Source organism: Herpailurus yagouaroundi, unplaced genomic scaffold (genome assembly GCF_014898765.1).
Source record: "Herpailurus yagouaroundi ecotype Mexico unplaced genomic scaffold, PumYag 77, whole genome shotgun sequence".
Classification (NCBI taxonomy): Eukaryota; Metazoa; Chordata; class Mammalia; order Carnivora; family Felidae; genus Herpailurus; species Herpailurus yagouaroundi.
In genome coordinates, this window is record NW_024412388.1 from 11,441,149 (window position 1) to 11,455,820 (window position 14,672).

Genomic DNA, 14,672 nt, shown 5'->3' on the forward strand with positions numbered 1-14,672 from the left:
CCCCCTCCTCCCCCCCCCCCCCGCCCCCCACGCCTCCCCGCAGCGCAGGTCTGCGGGGCCTCCCGGGGCTGGCACCTCGGGGCGCGGCGGCCGGGCATAAGCAGCCTCCGCTCCTCCGGGTTCTGGGTTCAGGGCGACGTTGCCTCCGGTCCCGGGAAGTTCCTTGCCTCGTCTTGCTCAAGGATGGCAGCGCGGAGGCTCGTTTCAGGGTTGGGCCCGAGGACCCCAAGTGCCAGGGGATTGCGGTTTGGAGGGTGACCCGCGGAACTTGGTGGCACGCACGGGCACCCTTCTGCGTGGGGGCTCCGTGCGGTAGACATCGTTGCCCAGGCTGCCCGTAGGAAAAAATACTACTTAGGAAGCCTTTGTCACTGCCTGTGTGAGGAAGTCAGCAGGGTCCTGTCCTCTTAACACCAAACCTGAATTGACAGTCATTCGAAGAAGGTGGTTGGATTTTTCCCCCCCTAATTTGAGTTCCTGGCTCACCTGATAGTCTCGGAAACTAGGAATGATTTGGGGGGTTGGGGGGAGGAAAGGTTCGTTCATCAGATTATTTTAGTTCAACAAACCAAAATGAAGACAATTGATGAAATCAACGATTGTATTTAAATAGCTCCCCCCCCCCCCCCGCCCCCATTACAGGACACTTAAATTCCTCAAAAGTAACATAGGTAAGCAATTTTACCTTTCATAGAGATCGATGTGGCTTAAAAGAAAAGTGGATCCAAAGTGCTCTCACTGAAATTTTCCTCTAAAAGCACAACTGAAAGGAACATTGCAGACATCCAACAGAAGTTATATTTACTTTGCCCGAGCTTTGCTAATGCAGTCGGGGTATAGTTTTCGCTTACTCAAAGAGTGCGGGGTAAGCAAATACTTTATTAAAAAGCGATAGATCTTTCGTCACGGAAGACAAAGGAAGACCTTTGGGGTTTCTTTTTTTTTTTTTGAAAAAAAAAATTTTTTTAATGTTTATTTATTTGAGAGACAGAGCATGAACGGGGGAGGGTCAGAGAGAGAGGGTGATACAGAATCCAAAGCAGGCTCCAGGCTCCGAGCTGTCAGCACAGAGCCCGACATGGGGCTCCAACTCACAGACCGGGAGATGGTGACCTGAGCAGAAGCCAGAAGCTCAACCAACTGGGCCACCCGGCGCCCCGACCTTTGGGGTTTCTAACCTAATCTGGGCCTCTGTGGCTTCTGGTGGGCCAAGCGCTCGGTCTCTGGATTTCCAACAAACGAATGGGGAAGTCCTGGGTAGAAAGGGGGCCGGCATGGACCCTGTCATTTGTGTGGCATGGAGATTCACTCTGTGAATCAGGCTGCCGTCCATGAAGGAGGTGGGTGCACTTGAGATTCTTGTTCCTGTACGCGTTGGACAAGCGCGTTTTATTGAGCCGTGACGCATGCCCGAAGATGGAAGACCCACACTAGAAACTGGAAAGCCAACCAAAGGCGTGACTAGCATCACAGTTAAGAACGTGGGTTCTGGAGTGGGGCTGTCTGGGTTGAACCCCTGGCCTGCCTATGAGTAACCGTCTAACCTTAGGTACGTTCCTTGACCTCTCCATGCCTCATTTTTCTCATCTATAAAGCAGGGATAAAGTTAGGGTTGTTGTGAAGAGAATATCTATAGAATGAGAGCGTATCTACAGAGTGGTTAGCAGGGCGCTCAAGCCAGTCTTAGTAAGCTGTCTTCGCCTGTTTGGGCTGCCATAGCAAATTACCATAGACTGGGTGGCTTATAAACAACAAATTTCTTTGTCACAGTTCCGGATGCTGGAAGCCTGAAAACGTGGCTGCGTTCTGGTGAGGGCCCCCTTCCGATTGCGGGGTGCTCACTTCTCCCTGTGTCCCCATGTGGGGGAAGCCGAAGGGAGCTGGGTCTCTGTTATTAGGGCTTTAATCCCCTGCGTGAGGGCTCGTGACCTCAGCACCTCCCAAAGGTCCCGCAAAATGGGCTTGCTGATCCTTTTACAAGGATGTTGCACGAAGCAAATGAGATGTGTATTTCTGCAAAAAAGATCCGTTGTGTATTACTATGTTTGCAGAGGGCATTGTAGAACTTTTTATCGAAATAGAGCATAGCTACAGAAAATAGCATATACTTACACTCCTAAGGGTGCAGCTGAATGAGTTCTCACAACGTGAACATATCCACATATGCAGCACCTAGATCGAGAAACAGAGCATAACCATCATCCAGAAGCACCCCCCTTGTTCCTCTCCCAGAAACTACACCTCCAGGTGTAGCCACTGTCCCCAAGCAGTGTTGTTGAGCTCAGTTCTTCTGACACCTAGGTTTCGTGGTCAAGAATATGCACTGTCATACTGACAGTGACATAGCTGTTATCCCGCCTGGATCCAGGGGAACCTGTGTTTTGATATGAAGGCAGGGTTTCTGGGGGTCAGAGAGAATTCCAGAGTTTAACGGCACAGTTAAAGGAAAATAGTAACAATGAAAAGCAAGCTCCACATGTTCTGGAAAGGGAGAGAAGGCAGAAACATCCCCGGTGCAGATAATAAAGCCTGCAGTTGCTGATTCGTTAATGGAGAGATGTCCGAGTCAAAGACAGAGTTGGCATTTTGAATTGGCATGTGGTTCTACTAGATAGCATCTACTCCAGGGGAGGGAAGGCAGTGGTTTCCATGAGAGTTTTGTTTTATTTTTGAGAAGCCTGAGTGTCTGATGCGTACATGTGCAGCGTGAGTAAGAAGCAGCCTCTGTCCCCCAACAGTCTGTGCGTTGGTTGGTCTGGGTTTGAGTTCTGACTTTGGCACTGACCTCCTTGACCCTGGCAAATTATCAGACCTCCAGGAGCCTCAGCAGTCAGGACTCCCCCAGAGTGTTGTCATGAGAATTAAATCACAGGAGATAATACACTTCAATCACTGAGCACAATACGTGGCTCATGACAAGGCCTACCTAAAATATTAGCTACCCTTACCACTAGCAGGTGTCTATGTGAGCGCTGCAGTTCGCTTCCGTGGGATTTGCAGTCAGAGTCTCGGACTACGCTTCTCTGTTTCTTCCCGCCCGGGGTGTGTCAAACTTTTTCATAAAATGCCAGGTAGTAAATATTTTCAGCCCACGTGGTCTTTGTTGCAACTACTCAGCGCTGCCCTTGTAGCTCAAAAGCAACCACAGACAATCCGTCCGTATATGAGAGTGGCTCGATAAACCTTTATTTGCCAGAGCAGGCTGCGTGCGTGCGTGCGCACGTAGAAAACCTTCCTCAGGGTAGGCTAGGGGTCGCTTTTGGAGAAATCGGTGGGACCGGTCCTACAGTTAATCAGATCTCGATTATAACTGTGTTTCTGTGTGTTACACCAGGCCCGTGGAATGAGTATGGACATTCGTAGATCCCAACATGTGTCCATGTATTTGGTTTTTCAAAAATATTTACTGGGTGTCCCCCAGAAGTCCCCAGGGTCCCAGGCCCTAGGAGGGTAGCAGGGAGCAAGGCAGATAAGATCCATGGAGTGGATACTTCTGGGAGAGAGGCAAGTTGATGATTCAATAGACAAACCATTGCAAAGAGGATTCCAGGTCGTGATTAGTGGTCTGAAGGCATTAGGCAGGATACAGAATTGGCAGTGGAATTTGCCATAGAGGAGGTGACCGGAGAAGACTGACCTAAGGAGGTGATGTCGCATCCAATAAGGGACACTGACTAGGGTAAGAGAATGAGAGAGCATTCTAAGAAAATGAACAGTTGTTTTTAAAAAGCACAAAAAGAGGGGTCCCTGGTTGGCTCAGTTGGTTAAGCATCTGGATTTCAGCTCAGGTCATGATCTTACGGTTCGTGGGATCGAGCCCCATGTGGGGCCCTGCACTGAGAGCACAGAGCCTGCTTGGGATTCTCTCGTTCTCTCTGCGCTTCCCCTGCTTGCACTCTCTCTCAAACTAAATAAACTTTTAAAACACACAAAGAGCTCAGAAATATGTAAAATGAAAAGTAAGTGGCCCCCGTTCTCTGTCTCCTCAGCCTCAATTCTGCTTTCCTTAAACAGGGTGAATAAATGGACTTTAATAAAGTAACCTTCCAGGGAATGAACCCTCCTGGGTCATCCCAACTTTCCCTCATCTGGGACAACATAGGTCTCCCGCCCACCTCAGTTTGGGCACACACGCTGTCCCTCCAGTTTAGGTCCCGAGTGAGGTTGTGTTTCTGGCCAGGCACCACGAGCAGGGGTCTCCCAGCCCGGGGCCTAGCCTGGGTGCAGCTGAAAGGCTGGCGAGGGTGGTGGGCTTTTTCTCCCCAGTTGCCCCACCCTTCAAATGGGTTAGATGTGCCAGCACGTTAAAAATTAGCTAGGGCAGCTGATTTCTAGGGAGGTCCTTGTATTTAGATACACGTGGGAGGTATACTGACCATTGGGTTTCAATCAATAGTTTTGTTCTCTCAGGCTTCGTGGAAAAACTCTTAAGAGTTTAAAAATCTGAAGTGTTCTGAAAATCCCCAGTGACCTGAGTCGCTGGGGCAGAGATCTAAATAAAATAGTATCCACACACACATTTTAGAAACTGAAGTGCTCGGGGTCGGGCTGCTTCTCCTGCCTCTTCCCCTGCGTGTGTCCTGATGTTGGCAGTAGCTGTTCTGGGCTCCTTTCCTCTCTCGCAGGACGGAGGCTATCCAGGGAGGGACCCGCAGGCCCCCAAGCAGGAACCACAGAAGCATGCACCCGAGCCTTTGAGTGACCCCACCCAGACCGAGCACTAGATGCTGTGACGGCCTTTTCTGAGCCCTGCCCATCCAGTGGTTTTTATTTTTTTTTATTTGAGTAATCTCTACACCCAACATGGGGCTCGAACTCACCACCCCAAGATCAAGAGTTGCATGGTCTTTTGACTGAGCTAGCCAGGTGCCCCCTTGCCCATTCAGTTTTTGTTTGTTTGTTTGTTTGTTTATATTTATTTATTTTTGAGAGAGCGAGAGAGAGAGAGAGAGAAAACAAATGGGGGAGGGGCAGAGAAAGAGGGAAACAGGATCCAAAGCAGGCTCTGCACTGACAGCAGAGAGCCAGATGTGGGGCTCAAACCCACCAACCACAAGATCATGACCTGAGCCAAAGTGGGACACCCAACTGACTGAGCCACCCAGGTGCCCCCCCCTTTCTTTTCATTGTTTTTTGTTTTTCTTTTCAGTTTTAAGATGTGGTTTTCCTTCTACAAAATGCGTCTCTAACATTAGGTTTCTGTTTGAAGTCTTGTGACATTGTGGATCTCTCCATCCCATCAAAGAACACCCCGGGCCCTCTCTTTCTCCGTGGCTTTTGGCTCTTGGCTCTTGGCTCTAACGTGAGGCCCATCCAGACTGAAAGCCCCGTTGGGGCAGAAACTCCCCTGCACCCGGGGTTGGACAGAAGCCAGGTGGCCATGTGGCAGCAGCCGGCCCCCTGTTGAGTTGGGGGCTACAGCAGTGGTTGTGTTGTCACTCTGTGGTACAGCTAACACTCTGGAGTTCAGCTGGAGGGGTGGTGACTCCTGCGGGTCCCCCTCGGAGCTCATCCAGCTGGAGCCCAGTGTGACGAGAAATTGCCAGCAACACTGAAAATCTGCTGCTAGCCAGCAAAAACGTTTGGTCTGAAAACCAACGTGGAGCGCTCAAGACAGGTTTGAACGTGGAAGGCAAGGGGCAGTATTTGGAGCATGGATGCCGCAGGAGAAAGGTTGCCACTTGTAGGTACCGTGGGGCTCTGGGGTGGGTCGATCTCCCCCTCGAGTCTTTGGTGCTCACCTCGAGCATCAGGATTCACCACCATGGCGGGAGGATGATGCCACTGAAGCTGGCGGTGCTCTTAGGTCCAAGGAAAGCAATGGGGCTCTTCTCCGGGGTGGTGTGGGGGGGGCTTGCTGAGAAACCACGAAGCAGGTGTCTGAGGTTGGGACCTGGAAGTACCTAGCAGTGTAGAGCAACCGTGTCCGGGCCCCTGGCTCTCCTCCGTGGGAGTCTGAACGAGGCAGTGGGGCCGGTTGGTTTGGGGGAACTTTCCTTTCCAGCCCTGTCCTCCTTAGTGCTGCTCGCTTAAGGTGTGAACATCCTAGAACTTCCCCTGGAGGCAGGAGGACAAGGACCATTTGTGGGAGAGTCCCTTTGGAGCTCAGTCCCCTGTCTGAAAGCTCATGTCGTTGGTCTATTGGTTATCGTGGTTATCCAGGGTCCCGAGGAGGCCCGCTCTGTCTTGCTAGCAGAGCAGCTGGCCCTGCCACATACCCACTCTTCCCTATTTTGTGTGTTTGTAATGTATCTTTCCCCCCTTTTCTTGAGTGCTTTACAAGCATTATAGAAATACATAAGGTGGGGTGCCTGGGTGGCTCAGTCGGTTGAGCGTCTGACTTCAGGTCAGGTCATGACCTCACGGTTTGTGAGTTTGAGCCCCACGTCGGGCTCTATGCTGACAGCTCAGAGCCTGGAGCCTGCTTCCAATTCTGTGTCTCCCTCTCTCTCTGTCCCTCTCCCCCTCATGCTCTGTCTCTTTCTCTCAAAAATGTTAAAAAAAAACAAAAACAAAAACAAGAAATACATAAGGAAGGAAGTATTAGTTTCCTAGAAACACTTCTCTCCCATGATTCACTGTCTTAAAGAGTTGGGACTCACAGATTCTGAGAAACCTGGTAACCTATGAGAATGAGAAAGGGACTAACGTAGACTTGAAATCCACAAAAATCTCCAAACTTAAGTAAGTAGTCAACCTCTGCTCACGCTTTCTCCCCAGGTTCTTTATTTTGGGTGTCACAGACCGCCGAGGCACGAAATGCCCAAGTGTACAGGAGGCAGCGGGGTAATGATCCCAGAGGAGTCCCTCCATTGAGTTCCTCAGTCAGGCTCACGACAAACTTGCAGGATAGGCCACGGGCCCTATCTCATACCTGTGGGAGATGAGGTGTGGAGAAGGAACTTGCCAGGCTTGTGAGGCTCATAAAGAGCAGAGCTGGGTTCGAACCATGTTTCTGGCTGTTGCTCTTTTCGTTTCTCTGGGCCTTTTCCATCCCCATGATGTCTGTCTTGAAACTATAACAGTTGATCAAGCCACCCTCTCAGTCCTCCTTAAGAGCACGTGTCCGTTGAACAAATAATTGCTGAGTGACCGTGACGTGCCGGGTGCTCTTCCAGTCACTAGGAACCGGCAGTGACGAGAACCCACCAAGCCCCTGCTCCCTGGGGCTGCCACTGTAGAAGAGAAGACAGCCAGTCAACAAATCACAATGGCTGCCCTTTAATAGCCATTACAGATTTGTCGTCCATGGAGTTGTTGTCATCCCTCTTAACCCTGTATTGACATTTCCAGCCCCTCGTCTCTGACTGTATTGCACGGACCATGGGATGGAGGCACGGGTTCCCCCAGTGTCCTCAAAACCTCGTGTTTTGATTTCGACAGTGTCTTGGTGCCATTTTCCGTAGCAACAAAATGGTTGTCGGGTGAGGGACGCGTTCGTGAGGTCGTGTTGCAGGTACAGCAGAGGAAAGGGGAAGTGAAAAATGAATGCAGGACCAGGGGGCGCTCCCAGGCTTTGAAAGACTAACTGAACGGAGGCTTTGAGAGACTTCCTTCTTCCTGCCAGTGTGCCACATGTCAGTGCCCTGACGACCCTGACCTGACCGTGGAGCCCTGAGAACACAGGTCCCGCCTCCATCCCAGTGGTCAAAGTGTGTGCCGCGTGATCTTTCTGGTCATTGGTTGGCTTCTAGATCTGTGGTGTTTGCCTAGAGACCTCTTAGCAGAGACTTCTTCCATTTCGGTCCCTACTTTGAAAGGAGTCCTCAGTCCCACCCGCCACAAGCAGTTGCGCCCGGTGCGGTGTTGAGAGGCAGAACAATTGTAGTACCTGGGGGCTCGCACACTCCTCCCCCAGGAAAGAGAAGCATTTACCTTCTTTTGGAAACCATATTTCATCAAATTACCCAAAAGATCTGTGCCTAACAAGGCCAGTCGCCTTCTGTTATCACTGTTTCAACACCCCAAAGAAAGCAGTAAAAAAAAAAAGGAATCCGCAGATAATTCAAGTACCTGCTTTTTTTAGCTTTTTCCCCCTGCATATCTTTCCATGAGCTGCCAATAAAGCAGAGAGCTGGCCAACTCTCCAGCGAAGGGGCTAACGAGCAGCGACTTGGGTAGTGGGAAGGGAAGCGGTATAATTGGGCGTATTTAGTAGCAAATAAATGGTTAAGAAGCATTGATTTCACTCATCTTGCTCAAGAAACAGTGCGCACTCGTGGCAACCAAACAGCACACCCTTCGTGGTGACCCTCCGTGTGGGGCCAGTCAGTCCTAGGATGGCACCCAGCCCGGGCACAAGCTCTTCCTGGGCAGGGGCATTGGCAGAAGGACAGTGTTTTTCATGCCCCCCAAGGAATCAGGCTGATCATTTCTGAACTGCAGGATCTCTGGCTCCTTATGTAGCATTTGCCGGTTCTCTGGTTCTATAATCTAATTGTAATTGACGGTCATTGGGAATGAAGTATTTTTCAGGCTAAGGTGGGGTGGGATCTCAGGTTAGGGATTTTAAAATCAGGAGAGTGAATCAGAAGTGCTGCGGTTGCCTGGGGTTGGTGGAGTGTTCAACACGCGGTGGGCCAGAGCCTCTGTTCACACACTCATGTTGTCTAGGAGGGAGGCACTTAAGACCTTCCTGACATTGTCCCCAGACCCCTAACTCCCATTCTGCAGAGCCCTGGGAATGGCCCCGGGCCCCTTACTGCCCTGCCCTCAGTAGGACATTGGGATGAGCGCTTCCAGATGGTTCGGGCAGGTACCCCTGAGTGTCGCTTTATCCTCAGGTGGGAGGGAAGCAGAGGGGGCTCCAGGAACAGCTACTACCGGGGTGTCTGAGCTCACCTGGCCTGGAGGGGCAGGAAGTGTCTTCGCCTCCCTGGGCCCCGATCTCCCTGCCAACAGAACGAGGATTCTGGCTGAGAGATGATTCTTCTGATCTTCCGCGTGTATGATAGTCAAACTTTGATTCGCTGACAGCCTCACTCGGACCAGCCCCCCCCAACCATGGAAGCCCCCAGGAAACTCTGCCGTGTAACCAGGTGATTTCTACGGGTGCTTGCACTCTTGGGTTCCAAAATTCTTCAGCCTGGCCAGGACCAGCCTTGTCTTAGACTCCAGTGGAGATTCCGCACAGAAAAGCTGTCGGCCCTGGCCTTCCATTCCTTGGATCGGGCATTATTATTCTTAAGAAGTTTTGCTGAGACTTACAAGACTCCAGTTTGCCTGCCTTGTTTGCGTGTTTGCTGGTTTATTTTTGAGGGAATGCAGGATGAGCCTTCTCTTCAAATCCATGAGTCTGTGCCTGCAGCCAGTGCAAAATGCTCATGCGAGACCAGTGTGGGACACGGTTTCGGTGGGCTCCCCGGGGGGCATTGGGTGGTTCTAACCCCGCCACCTCTTCTCCAGTGGTCTCTGCTGGGGATGAACCCTCGTGGGGTCCCTCTCCCGGGGGAGTTCAGGCATCAAGGCTTAGGGGCACCCCAACGCCAAAGGTGGGTAATAAACGGTAGCACATGGCTTGACCTCGGCCTTTCCTCTGAGTTTCTGCCGTGGAAAGAAGAGCCGGTGTCTGAGAGGGCCACAGGGCCACTTCGACCCGGCAGTGGTCACACTGTAAATAGAATTCCAAAGGCAGGCAGTGCCCTCTCGTTTTCCTTAAGACTCGTCCCTCGCCCAAAGCGCACCCGCAGCAGCATCAGGTGAGAGGCAGCTCAGGGATCAGGTGGCCCTGCAGCTCAGGGGGCTCAGAGTTTGAGTCGAGCTCATGTAACCAGGGCCATCATGGATTTCATTTATAAAAGAGGTGAGTTGAAGTCAGGTATCCGTCCACGCTTCGCTCCGTGGGATTTTCCTGCTTTTGGATTTCCACCTCCTGGACTGCCGAGGCTGTTCTAAACATTCTGTGGTCTAAATATACCTGGTCTCCATGGAGCCCACAGGGCGGCTGCTGTTGCCTGGGGAGCAGAGGAACCAGATTCTCTGTGCTCTGTGTGCTAAGCAGGGAGGGAGCAGGCCCGGCAGGGAGCCCCGCATGGTCAGGCAGTTCCCAAAGACACGTTCACAGCCCTGTGTCTGTCCCACCTTGTGGACTCTCCTACCCTTGTTGGGGCAGGAATTCTTATCCAGCTCTGTAAATAGGGGATGGGGACCCTCCCACAGCCCTCCCGCTGCCCTGCCCCCGTACAGCCTGTGAGTAGGTAGCAGTTAGATTCCAGACCTCCCATCTGTTTGCTCCGGAGCATCTCGGCCACCTTGGTGTGGACTGACAGAGAGAGAAAGGCACCTGTAACCGTCTTATTTTCCTTTGGTCATTTGTAATCTTTCATTGCTACCTTTGAGTTAACCTATTAGGAACCAATTCTGGAAGGGTGTCTTGGTGCCAACCACAGAACTAGAAATTGTTCCTCCGTTGTGTGTCTATGAGAGAGAGGAGACAAAGAGAGCCGGCTGCCACGCAGAGCAAAGAGTGGGACTAACCCGAATTAAAATGCCCCGAGTCAGGCATTTCTTGGCCTGCTGGAGTGTGCCACCCACATTTCCCAGCAGCCACGGGGTCTGGCACGGTCTCGTGATGGCCGGTCTTCCCAGGGTGCTCCGCAGGGAGCACCGTCCTCCTGGCTTTGAGAGAGTGGCTGGGCTGAGCCCAGCGCTCCCCGGGCCTGCGCACACCCCCAGAATCAGAAGCAGGGAATCCAGGGCGTGGTCTGGGAACATGCCTGACTTAAAGGACTTTAGGGAGACCGTGGCTTTAAAAAAATTACTTTAAATCTTAGTCCCTCTCTTCGTTCTCAGCTGACCTTGCTTATTTTTGATGTTTCCCTTTGATGGGAACGGTTCGTCCTGCCGCCTTCAAGCACACCTGCCCACTGCGTCTGGCTTCCCATCAGCACCACCCTCCCCTGGGGTGGTGGGTGCCATCCTGTCTTTCCTGTTCAAGGACTAGACTCCTTTACTCCCCCTCCGTTTCTTTGCCACTCTTTCGGCAAAACTGGTCAAAGGAGTTTTCTGTATCATTGTCTCCTCTCCTCCCTCCCTTCCTCCTTTCTCTTCCCCTCTCTCTTTCTTCGAACCCAGACTAGGCAGTATGGTATGCTGAAGTCCATGAGCAGCGCTTATCATCTCATGGGCTATTTTGTGACAGCGTACTCCTCTGTTATTTTTGTTTATTTTTATTTACTTTGAGAGAGAGCACGCGACGAGCAGAGGAGGGGCAGAGAGAGAGAATCCCACGCAGGCTCCGCACTCTCAGTGCAAAGCCCGGTGTGGGGCTCGATCTCACGAACGGTGAGATCATGACCTGAGCCAAAGCCAAGAGTCAGACACTCAACTTACTGAGCCACCCAGGCGCCCTGCCTGATCCAGACATCCGTAAATTTTTCAGTAAACATTGCTCAAAGGTAAGGATTCTTTTCTCACATAACCTGATACCGCTATCACACCTTAAGAATTTTAATAATTTTTCCATAATATCATCAAATAACTATGATGTTTTTAAGCTCCAATTGCCTCATCAATGTCATTAAAAAATTTTTTTTTTTCAACGTTTATTTATTTTTGGGACAGAGAGAGACAGAGCATGAACGGGGGAGGGGCAGAGAGAGAGGGAGACACAGAATCGGAAACAGGCTCCAGGCTCTGAGCCATCAGCCCAGAGCCTGACGCGGGGCTCGAACTCCCGGACCACGAGATCGTGACCTGGCTGAAGTCGGACGCCTAACCGACTGCACCACCCAGGCGCCCCTCAATGTCATTTTAAAAATGCCTCCTTTGCCGGAAACGGGATCCAAGTAAACTTGACCTCTCCTGGACGACTTCTCTCGGGCTTTTGTCCCCATCCCTTCTCTCATATCGCCTTCGCTGGGTTTCCCAGCACCTCCCTTTTGGTGGGACTATGACCCTGATGAAGGGATCATTCCCTCCTTTTGGAAACTTTCTTCGCTTGGCTTCTGGAGCGCACACTGTCCAGATTTTCGACCTACCTCATTGGCTGTACCTTCTCAGTCTAAAGCAGTGCCCCTCAGCCCAGGCTGGGCATTAGAATAACCTGGGGAGCGTTTTAAAAATACTGGTTCCTGGGCTCCACCTCCAGAGTTTCTGCTTTAAGTGATCTGGGAAGGCGCCTGAACGTTAGGATTCACCTGCCTTCCCCTAGTGGTTTTGTTGTGCAGATTGGGCGAGAACCCCTGGTCTCCCATTGGAGGGCCCCTGCTCAGTGCTCAGGGCTGGTCCTCCTGCACTCCCAGGGTGACCTCGTCCATCCCACGGCTTGAAATACCACTCCCTGAGCTCCAGACCCATTTATACACCTGTCTCCTTGACATCACCACCTAGATATCTGATAGGTGCTTCGAGCTTACCATGTCCACAGCACTGTTCCACCTGACCTGGAAACGGCGTCGCCATTCAGTTGCTCAGACCAAAACCCTTAGAATCATCCTGGCACCTTCCTTTCTCTCATACCCCGTATCTAATCCATCGGTAAATCCTTGGGGCACCGCCATCACAATAGATCTCGAGCCCGACCCTTTCTCACTTCCACCCGGGGCAACGGTGGCAGGTTAGCCAAATGATACACTTCCTCACTCCTGGGGAGATGCCGGTGTGGGGCAAAAAGATGGCGAGAAGAATAGGCAAGACTTCTTAAACATGCTGCCCTGCCATTTCTCCGTGGTTCATCTTCCAAGAAGAATTGCTTTTTCTGTGGCTTTTTAGTTCTGTGGCTTGAAAAAGAGAGACCGCATTTCTCTTTCTTGCATTCTCCTGCAGCATATTAGATCAGAGCATAACATTTTATATACATTATTCATTCAGGGATCTTGAGCCCAGGGTAGATGGAAAGACCTGGATCGAGAGTCTGGCTCTGCCACTTACTAGCTCTGTGACCTACTTTATGGAGCCGCTGTAATGACTAAATTAAATAGTGTTTGTAAAGTATGTCATCGTCACTTTGATAAAGACAGCGCCCATATTATCTAAACCCCTACAGCAACCTATAGGGAGGATTACTAATTCCATTTCACAGATGAGGACACTGAGTTTTTAATTTTTAAAAAAATTTTTTATTTGTTCATTTTACATCCAAATTAGTTCGCATATAGTGCAACAGTGATTTCAGGAGTAGATTCCTTAATGCCCCTTCCCCATTTAGCCCATCCCCCCTCCCACAACCCCTCCAGGAACCCTCTGTTTGTTCTCCGTATTTATGAGTCTCTTCTGTTTTGTCCCCCTCCCTGTTTTTAGATTATTTTTGCTTCCCTTCCCTTATGTTCATCTGCTCTGGAGGACACTGAGTTTTAGAGAGGGGAGGTCACTTGCCCAAGGTCACACAGTGAGTGAGTAGCAGAACCCACATTCCAATCCCAGTTGTCTGCCCCTGGACATCCACCCCTCCCCTTCCTAGTGCACGTAATAAGCACGCTCAGTAAACGGTGGCTCTGAACAGAGCCGCATCAGTCCCAGCAGCAGGTGTATTGTATGGAACCGAAGAGTAGTTTGGAACACAGTTGGTGACTGTGCTTCCAGGCTGACTTGTGTTCCTTATCCTCATTCCCTAAATTCTGTTGCCCTAGCGCCCTCGTTTGTGTGATGTTTGCTCCCCTCCCACTCCCCAGCTTTCAGAGCCTGCTGATGTTACCGGCGTAGTGAGTGGCTACGGGCTGCGACCTCTCCACGGTGAAGGGAGAACACCTCCGCCGTTTACCTTCGCGTCGTGCTTTGCTGACCAACTCCCAAAGCATGAGGTCAAGCTGTGGGCACAGCTCCTGAAGTCCTCCCGTCACTGGTTCATAGACTCTCCCTTTCTTCCTGCTCCTCTCAGGAACCATGCTGGGCTGCAGCGTCGATTCGAGAACACCTTGTCCCCTGAGATCACGGGACATCTTTATTAACCTGCTGTAAAAGATGCTGTGAAAAGAGCGGATAAGGGACACCTGGGTGGCTCAGTCGGTTGAGTGTCCGACTTCGGCTCAGGTCACGATCTTGCGGTTCGTGAGTCCGAGCCCCACGTCGGGCTCGCGGCTATCAGCGCGGAGCCCTCTTTGGACCCTCCGTCTCCGTCTCTCTCTGCCCCTCCCCACCTTGTGCCCTCTCGCTCAAAAATAAATAAAACATTAAAAAGACAAGAACAAAAAGAGTGGTTAAAGGGTAGGCTTCGGAACCCCCTGCTGGTGAACCAGTGAAGGGAATGGTAGTTCTTGAGCGCAGAGCGCTTCATTGTGTCTCATTTGTACCTGCTGTTAGGTTTAGCTGAGCGGTTTGTTACGGGTTTAAGAATACGGTTTCATTGCTCTTAATAAGAGTGGCTCATGTTTACCGAGCAGTTGCTACTTACCAGGATCTGTGGATGGAAAGCCCTTTGCATGCTTTGTATCATTCAATCCTCCAAACTAGCACCGTCCGATGGAACTTTTGCAAGGAGGCAAATGTTCTGTACCTGCACTGTCAGAAACCCCTGACCGCTCGCACGGGCTATTGAGCGTGTGAAATGTGGCCAGTGTCACTGAAGAACTGAATTGTTACTTGTGTCTAATTTTAACTAATTCAATGTAGTCCCATGGAGCTAGCAGCTGCTATACTGAACAGCTCAGCTCTCTCCCATTTTACTGATGAGAAAAAGAGAGTTTAAAAAAAATTTTTTTAACGTTTATTTTTGAGAGAGAGAGCACGAGCGGGGG

At 51.0% G+C, this 14,672-nt stretch overlaps 1 protein-coding gene across 1 annotated transcript in view; it reads left to right on the forward strand.

The window, feature by feature from the left end:
* PLEKHM2 (pleckstrin homology and RUN domain containing M2) overlaps positions 1-14,672 on the forward strand; it is a 35,496-nt gene that overhangs the window by 601 nt on the left and 20,223 nt on the right. The window lies entirely within an intron of this gene.